Source organism: Perca flavescens, chromosome 14 (genome assembly GCF_004354835.1).
Source record: "Perca flavescens isolate YP-PL-M2 chromosome 14, PFLA_1.0, whole genome shotgun sequence".
NCBI lineage: Eukaryota > Metazoa > Chordata > Actinopteri > Perciformes > Percidae > Perca > Perca flavescens.
In genome coordinates, this window is record NC_041344.1 from 30,556,698 (window position 1) to 30,568,739 (window position 12,042).

At 39.9% G+C, this 12,042-nt stretch overlaps 1 protein-coding gene across 1 annotated transcript in view; it reads left to right on the forward strand.

The window, feature by feature from the left end:
- LOC114568244 (gamma-aminobutyric acid type B receptor subunit 1) overlaps window positions 1–12,042 on the forward strand; it is a 103,136-nt gene that overhangs the window by 38,170 nt on the left and 52,924 nt on the right. The window lies entirely within an intron of this gene.

A 12,042-nucleotide genomic window follows, 5' to 3' on the forward strand; every position in this document is an offset into this window, starting at 1 on the left:
AGATACAATGTGCGCTGAGCTTGTCCTTTCCATCAAACTGTAAACATATATAAGAAATAAAAAAGTGTAATTTCATTTGGCTAATGTATTTGGCAAAGCAAGACTGTTCTTTCTTGCGTGTCTACAAGAAGTATAGAAAAATAACTCCTTACTGGCTGGGGCTTTTCTGTGGGCATGTGTGCAGCTCCCAGTGTCCACTGTCCATAGACATGTAGCGTCAGTTAATTGGCGACTCGAAATTGCCCATAGGTAGGAAAATGAGCTTGAATGGTTGTCTGTCTCTGTCTGACAGCCCTGTGGCAAACCTGCCCCGGGTGTACCCTGCCTCTCACCCTGTATAATTAGGGCACGGGTCTCCCCTTTACAGATATGCCTACTTTATGCTAATCCCATTCAGTTTTTGGAGTGTTTTTTTTGCATGCTGTACAAATGTGTTATTTTTGCCTATTTTACAATTGGTGTATTTGAATAATTCTGCATACTGAAGTCTCTAAACAGTCCTAAATTGCATAAATTGGGTCTGACTGAACAACTGAGACACTTGTGGATTCAATGAGCCCAATTGTATTCACGTGTGATGATGTTAATCCCCATTGTAGCAATTTCATTGCAGTGAGACCATTTTTTTAAACTTGACCTCACTTTGTAAAATGACCTGTTGTGACATCTAGGATAGTCACAGAAACTGACGGCATTCAGAGGATGTATGGCTTTCATAGGTTTACTGAAAATAAAGGTTTTCTGAGCAGTTTCCACAACAGACACATTTGCCATCCAAGGTCCAAAAAAGAATGAAATTCTTGCAGAAATTTCTAAATGTCAAAAATATTTGAAACTAAATCACAGCATTTATTTTTTCTATGGTGTTCCTCAAGGTCTTCCTGTCCTCATGTGGTATTTTTAATTCTCAAGTGGTCAAAGGGTTTTATGTTGCACTAAATCTGTGTAACAAATGGTATCAACCAAAATATTTCTGCAACAACTTATAGTCATGAAAGAACATGAGAATGGCCATTATATACGTTAATCATACTGTTCCCAACTCTTACACTATACACTTTCAACACTTAAATATGCACCTAACCAAAACACAGTGTTTATTACAGATTCATGACTAGAAAAGCTTAACACAGTGTGGAGCTGCATCTCAAATTAATATTCAGGTTTCCAGCTTTCAGATTATGTTAGTTTAGACTTTTATTTGTCCCAGTAGGGCAATTGGTTCTGCAGCAAGACATAAACACAGGACAGCCACAAATGCAAGACCAAACTACATAAAAATACTTAATGTTACAAGCTCTGGTTAAACAACAGAGAATTGAGAAGATAAATATGACCATATGTTAAAGGAACCGAATGTATTCCTTTAATGTATACCACTTCTATGCACATCTTTTTCCCCCTATTTAGCATCCACTGTTGACTTGCTATCTGTCCCTAAGGATCTTTTGTCCCTCCGCAAAAAAAGACAAAAATGGATCTATGTGGGTCTCCACTTGGTTAGAGATATATTATGTAAAGTGACTCACAATGGAGAAATCCCACAAATCTACAAACAACAAATAATAACAAATGTGGCTCAGAAATGTAAGATTCACCAAGATTAGTAGTTTAAAGTGATGAGAAACAGTACAACCTGTTTAGCCTTTCTAAACGTTAATTTAAGTCAAGTTAATTTCATTTTGAAAAGTTTAATTGGAATTAGAAAATCCCTACAAAAACTTCTATAATAATCCAAATATGATTCTGAATTACCAGCAGGCCAATGAGTTTTCATGTTGGATGGTTGCATCACTTGTGTTTTTCACGCAGAAGTGGCTGAGGCTGAGTGATCACATGGCGACGGTAGTGTCTTATCTGTAGTGGCGTGAGGCTTTGGTTGGCTGGCTGCCTTTTGATCACTGAGCCTGTGTTCATTCAGTCTGTCTGTGCTTTGTGTTTCTCTCACAGCACTGACATCTGTGACTATTGGAGGCTTTCTGTGTTCTTGGTACTGATTAAAAATTAAGCCTGATTTGCTAATATGCTTTGTTGGTGCTGGCCTCTGCCACTCCATAAGGGAAGGGGCGGTGATGAGCTGCAATTTGTTTGATGGTAATATGCAACCGTGCTGGCCCTGGGCAGTACTTTGGTCAAGTGTAAGCTAAGGGAAAGATAGACGTGGAAATAAAATGTTCATTCAAGCCTCTTTCAGCTTCTCAACATAAACGTTATTTGGCTTCACTACAGCCTGCAGGTCTACAGTTGTAAGTAGTTGTTAGGCTTTGAAAAGTACAAGGCAGTAGTGGAAGTTAGTTTTCTCTCTTTCTCCTCTGTCATGTGGTGCAGTTTTGTAACCCCACACACGATCCACGATCACGACCCAGAGCGTCAAAAAGTAACGCCTGGAATGCCAACCAAGGGCGTCTTAAAATATGACGCCAAAAGGGAAGCCCCAATGCGTGTGACTAAGACAACTTATCCTTTTCTGTAGAAAATGGTGTGATACAGCAGAGTTATTTCCACTGCCAACCTTCTCCTCACTCCACCACGTTTTACAAAATGGTTACAGTATACGTCTGCTGTGAAAGTGTGGAGATTGGCCTGAGCTGGCCACGCCCTGAATTATCATCCCAGTCCAGGCCTGTCATAATGGATAATCTTGTGTTGTCAAAATGGGGATGACAAAAATACTTAATGATACAGTTAACTTAAATAGTTTGATGTGAGATTGGTAAATTGAGGTTGGGCACCCCGTTGTCTTGAACTTTGCAGAATGTAGAACTGTTCAAATGTAAATTCGTGTTCTGTCCTGTTTCATTTTGGCAGTGAAAATCCAATTCCAATTTGGCAAGCAAGCTTCAAACATTGTCATTTATCTTCCAGCCATTCTGTTTTAGAATCATTCTTTAAGCATAAAGAATGATACATATTATGAAACATATTAAGCAGAATACATCTTTCTTGTGAGCATTTATGAGCACTTTTTGCCCAGAACAAAGGAAAAATGAAGCCAATGTTATTGTTAACATCTCTTTAAAAATCAGTTTGAACTTTAAAACAAGTAAAGCAAACACTCAACAATGGATTATATGGGTCAGCTCTGTCAGATTGTTGCTAGTGTGTCCCTCTAGCTTACTCCTGTCTACACCAGACGTGTTTCAATCCCATTTGATGCCTAGATAATACATCTGGCTGTCATCCAGAATTCATAGAACTCTGGCTTCAGTGTCCACACAGGCTGCCAACTGTTTGTGTTCTAGTCATGCACGACAAAAGTTTTCTAACTTTTCTAACTGTTTTCTATTGCGAATGGAGATTGTAATAGATTTTCATCAACATCATAAATTAAAAGTGAGAGGATCATCATTAGAAAAGTCATTAGAAGTCATGTTCTTAGGACTTAAATATATTTGACAAATTCCATGGAAATCCATTCAATCATTGTGGAGACTTTTCACAAAGAACCAAGACTGGAAATCCTATAATAGCACTAGAAAAAAAGTCAGGGAATTACTAAAGTTAATAGGTTTCATCCTCTGTAGACCATGACAGCCTGTACAAAATTTAGAGACATTTTAGTATGGACCACAGTGGTGGACCTACCTACCAACATTGCCACCCCTGGCTTTGTGTGGCTAAAAATGTAGCATAAAGCTAGCCTTATTCTTTTTTTAAACGTTTATTAATTGTTATTTTATAAAAACAAACATATTGCATACAAATTCTATAAAATGTTACAGAAATAGTTTTACAAAAGCAATATAAACAGACACAAACATAACATAAACATAATAGATCCTGTACGATCGATAATCAGATTTGATAAGTACAAAGCTGCTCCACATACTTATTGACATCACACCTGGGATAGTTATCATAGCTAAGAGCCAAGGGGATATTTATTGCCTAGCTTCTACTATATCAAATATATCTTGGTTGCCAAGTCTTACAAAATGTTTTAACAGAACCACACAATGTATATCAGAGTTTTTCCAGTTTTAGGTGCTGCATAACATCTTTGACCAACATAACGAAGGTGGCAGGTTGTGCCCGTTTCCAGTTCAATGGAATTAATCTACGCTCTAGAAGGGTTATGCATCGTGCTGAGAGAGGGGTCCTGTAAGAGCCAACACTGGGTTGGGTTTAACTGTGTGTCCCAGAATATCATATAAAGTTTTATATAATATTGAGTCCCAGAAACTGGATAACTTTGGGCACAACCAGAACATGTGTCCCAACGAGGCAGGAAATACCCCACACCATTCACATAGAGGATTTATATTAGGGTACATTTTAGATAAGAAAGATGGTGATGCCACACCCATGACCCACACACATGCTCACTCATTATTCCTTGATGTCCTGTTTAAGTCGATTATCTTATCAGCTGATCTCATCTATCCAATAGCTCAGTGACACAACCATTGTTAGCCTATCATCCTGCAGCTGCCTCTGTTTAAAATGATTCTTTCTCTGCCTCTAGTACAGTCATGCTGCTGTTATGCACGTGGTGTGTTCATGGCTGTTATGCTATTTAAATCTGTTCTCCCCCCCGGTGTTGTCAACTGTCATTTCTGTGTAAATCTCACTCGCAAATGACAAACATTCATTTGACCAAATTCCAGTCTCTTGCCATTATTTGATTCCTCAGCAGAGGAGAAACATCATCTCCCACTCGTTCTGCTCAGGCAGTTGTTAAAGTTACTCTAGGTCACTTCATGCAAGTAATAAACTGATCGCCACCATGCAGTCTCCAGCTAACGGCAGCCAAGCTATCCATGCACGCCAAGCTCAGCACCTGGCAAAGCTTCAGCCTCGATCTTCAGCGTCCGCCATCGCTGCCATGCAGCCGACTCTGCTGTCAATCACGATTTACCCTTAAAGGTCCCATGACATGGTGCTCTTTGGATGCTTATGACCTATAAGGAGGAGATTCCAGATCGGCTCATCTCAGCTTTCATTTTCTCAAAGGCAGAGCAGGATACCCAGTACTCGGTTTATCACCATTTCTAGCCACTGGGGGACCATAGGCAGGCTGGGGGAATGCATATTAATGTTAAACAACCTCATAAAGTGAAATTGTCATGCCATGGGACCTTTAACGTTACATTCATTCTGCATCCAGCCACTCAAAACCCTAGCAAGCAGGGAAAGTAATTGCATATAACTGGTGGTTAGTGGTTTGTCTCACCTATTATTTAGCTGCACTCCTTACTAATTCTCAAGTCACTGTTGACCTCTCCAGTGTCTTATGAATAAATAAATGATACGTTAAAAGTGGTGGTCTTCCTGTACACTAGCCATGCTAAATAAACTCATAGTTGCTAGCCAGGTCACCGCTGACCATTAGCATCGCTGGCTTTTTGCAAATAAAGTGCATAGTAAATGATAATTTCATAGATATAAAAAGAAATGTTTTCAGTGTACACATCAGAACTTTTGGAACATTTGCAGCTCATTATTAACTGTACCGCAATAATAGTAAATGACACATACTCGTGATATGAATATTTCCTATTGTTTCCTCTCTAATACATTACAAGCAGGGCATTGCTGTCCTCTAGCCAGTTCAGGTTCCTGCTGACCATTAGCCATTGCAATAGTCAGTGTCATTCTCATTATTATGCTTTATTTCAGCAGATTATGCCATCTGTTTGATTAATTAGGGCCACTGCTTGGTAAGTAATCATTATTGCGGTATAATATTAGGCTAGGTGCCCCCTCATTTTGGGGGATATATTTTTCTGCTGCTCATGGCAGACACCCCTTACTTAAAAGTCTCCCTTTAGAACCTAAGCACCAGACTTTCTGCCAAGACTTAAATATCACATATCAGGCGCCTGGGTAGCTCACCTGGTAGAGCAGGCACCCATATATAGACGTTTACTCCCCAACACAGTGGCCGTATGTTCAACTCCCTCCTGTGGCCCTTTGCTGCATGTCGTTCCCCCTCTCTCTCCCCTTTGATGTATTCAGCTCTCCTATATAAATAAAGGTCTAAAATGCCCCAAAAATAATCTTGAAGATAAAAAAAAAGTTTATATAAAGATGATATGTGATATACACTCACCTAAAGGATTATTAGGAACACCCTACTAATACCGTGTTTGACCCCCTTTCGCCTTAATTCTTCATGGCATTGATTCAACAAGGTGCTGGAAGCATTCTTTAGAAATGTTGGCCCATATTGATAGGATAGCATCTTGCAGTTGATGGAGATTTGTGGGATGCACATCCAGGGCATGAAGTTCCCGTTCCACCACATCCCAAAGATGTTCTATTGGGTTGAGATCTGGTGACTGTGGGGGCTATTTTAGTACAGTGAACTCATTGTCATGTTCAAAAAAACATTTTGAAATGATTCGAGCTTTGTGACATGGTGCATTATCCTGCTGGAAGTAGCCATCAGAGGATGGGTACATGGTGGTCATAAAGGAATGGACATGGTCAAAAACAATGCTCAGGTAGGCTGTGGCATTTAAACGATGCCCAATTGGTACTAAGGGGCCCAAAGTGTGCCAAGAAAACATCCCCCACACCATTACACCCCCACTACCAGCCTGCACAGTGGTAACAAGTCATGACGGATCCATGTCCTCATTCTGTTTATGCCAAATTCTGACTCTGTCATCTGAATGTCTCAACAGAAATCGAGACTCATCAGCCTCATTTTCCTATTTTTAGTGGAGATGAGTGGTACCCGGTGGGGTCTTCTGCTGGTATAGCCCATCTGCCTCAACGTTGTGCGTGTTGTGGCTTCACAAATGCTTTGCTGCATACCGGTTGCGGTTGTAACGAGTTATTTGAGTCAAAATTGAGCTTCTATCTGCTGGAATCAGTCGGCCCATCTGTTTACTAGCATCAACAAGGCAATTTCACCCCCAGGACTGCAGCATACTGGATGTTTTTCCTTTTTCAGACCATTTATTTGTAAACCTTAAAAATGGTTGTGCGTGAAAGTCCCAGTAACTGAGCAGATTGTGAAATACTCAAACCAGCCTGTGTGGCAACAACAACCATGCCACGCTCAAAGTTGCTTAGATCACCTTTCTTTCCCATTCTGACATTCATTTTTGGAGTTCAGGAGATTGTCTAGATCTGGACGACACCTCTAAATGCATTGAAGCAGTTGCCATGTGATTGGTTGATTAGATAATTGCATTAACGAGGAATCTTGCAGGTGTTCTTAATAATCCTTTAGGTGAGTGTGTGTATATGTATATATATATATATATATATATATATATATATATATATATATATATATATATATATATATATATATATATCTATATCATCTGTTATAATAACATTTCATCTTTATTTCATTCTCTTGTCTCTCCTGATTAACATGATTACTTGACAATTAGGAGTGGAGTCCAGTGGGTGGAGGGTTGATGCCCCTGGGCTGTGCTACTGCACTGGGATATTAAAGTGCTATTACAGCAAACCACAGCATGGGCTACAGCTGAAGACAATTTCTCACATGGGCAGTTTTTTCATATAAAAGAGGCTTGCAGGGATCCCTCTGGCCTTGATTTCATTAATAAAATATCTCATAAAGTGTATTGGTTTCTTAGAGCGGAAGAACAAGGATGCAGGGCATCTGTCTTTCCCGATTTCCCAGAAGAAAAAAAGAAAAGAATGTCAAAAACATACATTTGTATTTGAGTAAAACCAAAGCTGAATGTCTTAAAGGGGTGATCGAATGCAAAACTGATTTTACCCTGTCATAGTTGAATAACGACAGTTCGGTGGGTAAATAGGACATACATAGAAGCTCAAAATCCTATTGACACCCCTTTACTATGAAAATCTCATATTTTGAAACTGCCGCTGAAAACTGGCGAATCTCAACAAAGCTGGAAGTTGATGTCAACCTCCCAGGACCTGTAACTTTGTCACGCCCATGGTTGTATTAAGAGAACAGTCACGCCCCAACATTTACATAGGCTACACAACTGACCTGAGATCAGGTAGTCTTCTTAATCCAGGATCAGATCTCTGCTATTCCATTACAAAATTCACTTCTGAAACTTTTTTATGCGAGAAATCAACTATGTAAAGCTCAAATATGGGCCACTTTACAAAAATGGATGGCTAATTGCAAATTTTGTCCGACTGTGTGTCGGAGTTTGCCGCCCGGCCTGCCTTCCTTCAGAGACCCCAGCCTGCTATGAGGTACTTGGAGCTCCGTCACGGCTGGCAGCCCACAGCACTCCATACCCGCGCAAAGTCACCGTCTGTTGGGCTAAAGGACAACCAAACGCCGCTGCTCTGACAGAGCTCCAGGGCCTGCAACTCCTCTCTTCCTGCTAGCTAAATGCCCGGTGTATGTGAGTGAGAGCACGGTCAGCGAGCTTGTTACGCCAGCAATCTCTTACCACAGTTCCAGTTAATCTTTTAATGTGTGTAATTATAATGTGTTGAGTTATTTAAACAAACGATTGGGGAAATCAACGCTGCTTGTGCGTCTCATCGATAGAGCCTGCTGCTGGATGTAGCTCTATCAATGAGAGCTAGCCAGCCTCCTCTTAGAATTCCTCTGAAATTCACAAATATTCATTAACTTGAAATCGGACACCGTTGTTAGCTTTATAAGATATTTAGCTAGATGTTGTATACGTGGCGTGACGAAATTCAAACTGTAAATATACTCGAATTACGCTGAAAATGAAGCTAACTATCCGTGATTTGTAGCTACACAGGTAGCTAGGATTGAAGGGACAGTTGCAGCTAACGAAAGCCAAGAAATTCAAACTGTAATTGAAAGTTGGTGGTTCAATCCTTGGCCCTGCAGTCCCATGTCAAAGTTTCCTTGGGCAAGACACTGAACCCCGAGTTGCCCCCGATGATCAGAGTGTAAATGTGTGTGACTGATTATCTGATGAGCAGGTGGCACTTTGTACTGCAACCTCGGCCACAGTGTATGAATGTGTGTGAATGGTGAATGGTTCCTGTACAATGCTAAAGTAGTCGTTGAGACTAGAGCTATATAAGAACAGCCCATAATTGATGCTTTTTTTTATCTGCATTGACAGACAAAAACTCATGATAGACATCTTCAAATTATAGCATAGGGCCTCTTGAAATTATTTATATATATATATATATAGCTATATATATATATATAGCTTGTTTTATGATTTATTATGAGTATACAGTTTTAGTCTATTAATAAATGGCAATTTGTAGTATTTAATATGTCAACTCTAACTAATTCTTGCTTACTCATTACATGGCGTTAGTAGTTTTAGGAGTTGGTATACATATTCAGGGGAGCGCAAGAACGGGTACAGCTTTATCAATACTAGTTAAACAGTTTTACAGTTTTATTCCCAACATGTATATATTTTCAATTATTTGTTCTTATATTCTATCCTATTATTATTTCATGTATATTGTATCCTATTATTTCATTTATATTCTGTGTGTGCAGTGTGTCTGATATTGTGCTGCTGCATGGTATTTCCCATTTTTTTGGGATCAATACAAATCTATCTATCTATCTATCTATCTATCTATCTATCTATCTATCTATCTATCTACCTACCTATGTATGTATTTATTTATTTATTTGTGATCTTATGTGGTGGGCCGTTCTGGCCCAAAATGCCAGGGCAGATCTTTGGTCCCAGTCCGTCCCTGTCAGTCACTGTGGCTCAAGCAGAGAGGAGCTTTTCCAAACTGAAGTTGATCAAGTCATACCTGAGGTCACCATGTCCCAGGAACAGCTCACTGGCCTTGCCATCATCAATATCAATCACCCAATAGGGGAGCAGATTACATACGATGACATCATTGATGATTTTGCATCAAGGAAGGCCAGAAAGGTCAGGTTTTAGTTGTAGTTTGGGTTTTCTGTTCTTAGTGCTATAGTGTAATAATCACATTATCTTTAATGTGCCACTTGTAAAATTGAAACACACAGCTTGTATCAAATGCTAAGTTATCTCAGGGCATGTTTTACAGCTAATCTCGGCACATTAGTGGGATAAGAAGAGAGACTAATTGAGAAATATAGTGATAAAGAAGATCAGAAAGACATGAGAAAGTTTATTTAAATAGTCAGATAAAGGTTGCTTCTTTTTAGTTGCCAGGGGTGAAAATGAGTCATCCTTAACATTTTTGGTGTTTTGGATTCACTACAGCTGGAGAACAATTAAATACAAAATAGGTTGTAGGCTCTACTGGGTGATTTGTTTTTTTGTTTTTTACTGAGTAACTATCATCATTTTCGTAGATAGTGTATAGAATTTTAGGCATTCTATTATCTCAAACAGCCTGAAAAATAGTGCATTTAGCTGACGTAATTGGGAAAATATCTCCACCAGGGGAGCATGCCCCCAAACCCCCCTAGGTTTGGGCCAAGCCCCGAATGTTTATATCGTCTGGCTCCGCCCCTGCTGCTAACTATAGTGAACAAACTGCAGCGCGGTCACCTGGATACAGGATACAGGGGACTTTTACAAGGCGTCCTTAAAGTCTGTTCCCCTCCAGCTTTCTCCCAGCATGTAGATTGTGTTACTAGAGGGAAGAACACACTAGGCCATGTACAGTGTTGGGAGTAACGCGTTACAAAAGTAACGCAATTACAGTAATGTATTCCTTTTTGCTGTAACGCAGTAATATAACGCATTACTAATTAAATTTCGGTAATATACCCGTTACAATCTCAGTAACGCGAGTTAAAACGCATTTTAACGCCACATTTTTTAAGAATTTCCCAACACCGCGAAGCATTTGTTCACAGGCAAAAAAAAGCCGTGAGTATTAGTCTATTTCATAACCTCTGTGTCCCAACAGGTGACTGTACGTCAGCTCGGACAGCAGTGTGTCCAAGCCGCTGACAGATTTAAACATGTCGGGAATTAATGTTTAGGCTTGCTTACACGCAGAGGTTAAATTGGGCCGGAGCGCAGCTCCCCCTCCTAAGGGCCACAACACACCCTGCCGGAGCTCAGCTCCGTCTCCTTCAGCACCAAACATTTTGCCGGGGGTTCAGCCCCGAATGTTTTGAGTGTAACCCCAAATGTATTTTGAAAAGTTGACTGACAAATCTGAAACCGGACGTCGCTTAGTGTCCACTCTCGCTGTAAAAAGCTGCGCAACTTTAGGTTTATGGATGCGCTCTGCTGTGGACATGCTGCGGCAGATGTGTCGCGTTTGAGCTTCGTGTATTTCTGCCATAAGTTTCGGGTTTCCACCTCCGATGTTTAGCAGCGTACAGCCACTTCCCTAAACGTCTCAAACTGGGCTCTGTGTTTCAAACGGGGCTCTGTGTCTGTCAGAAGGTCTGAGATCTACCGTATCAGCAGAGCAATCACGTAATGCACAGCAGACTACGGTGCAGGTAGCCTATAGATTATTTTCTAAAATATAGTGACTTTATTCTCGTAATAGCCTATATTATAACTTTATTTTTTTCACAAAATATCACGACTCCTTCAAATCTCAGAGAGCACAGATGGGATGAGTTATATTTTGAATGTGCACAAAGTTTTGGACATGAGCAGAAATCTTGCTCAATCATCTGAAATATTACAATCAAGAGGTTTATTAATACATTAAATGAATAATGTATCACTGAGGTGAATAATTGTCATAAGCACATTTACGGAGGTTACTTCCCCAACAAAAGATGCAAAAAAGGGAAGAATAAATAGATGAAAGCAATACAGAATTCCTGACAGCCTTACTGCAATATTTTCCATTATGTTGTTATATTTGGATTGTAGCCTAATGTTTCCCTTTACATAAAGATAAAGGTAGAAATAGATGCATACAAATTCACCAAAATGCAGAAAATGAAGTGTTTAATGCTAAAAAAATTCTGGGGGAGGACCACCAGACCCCCACATCATAAGTCACCAAACAAATCTGGAAGCAAAACCTTGGCCTTTGACTTGCCAGGCCAGTTATTATTAGACCAAATGTTGGTGCCATCTAACAAACGGGAAGCTAAAATGAACATACACTGGCTATTAACAAGCTGGGCCAGCCAATCACTGTTAAAAAGGCTATAATAGTGGTTTCTGATTCTCTTGAATAAACATAATT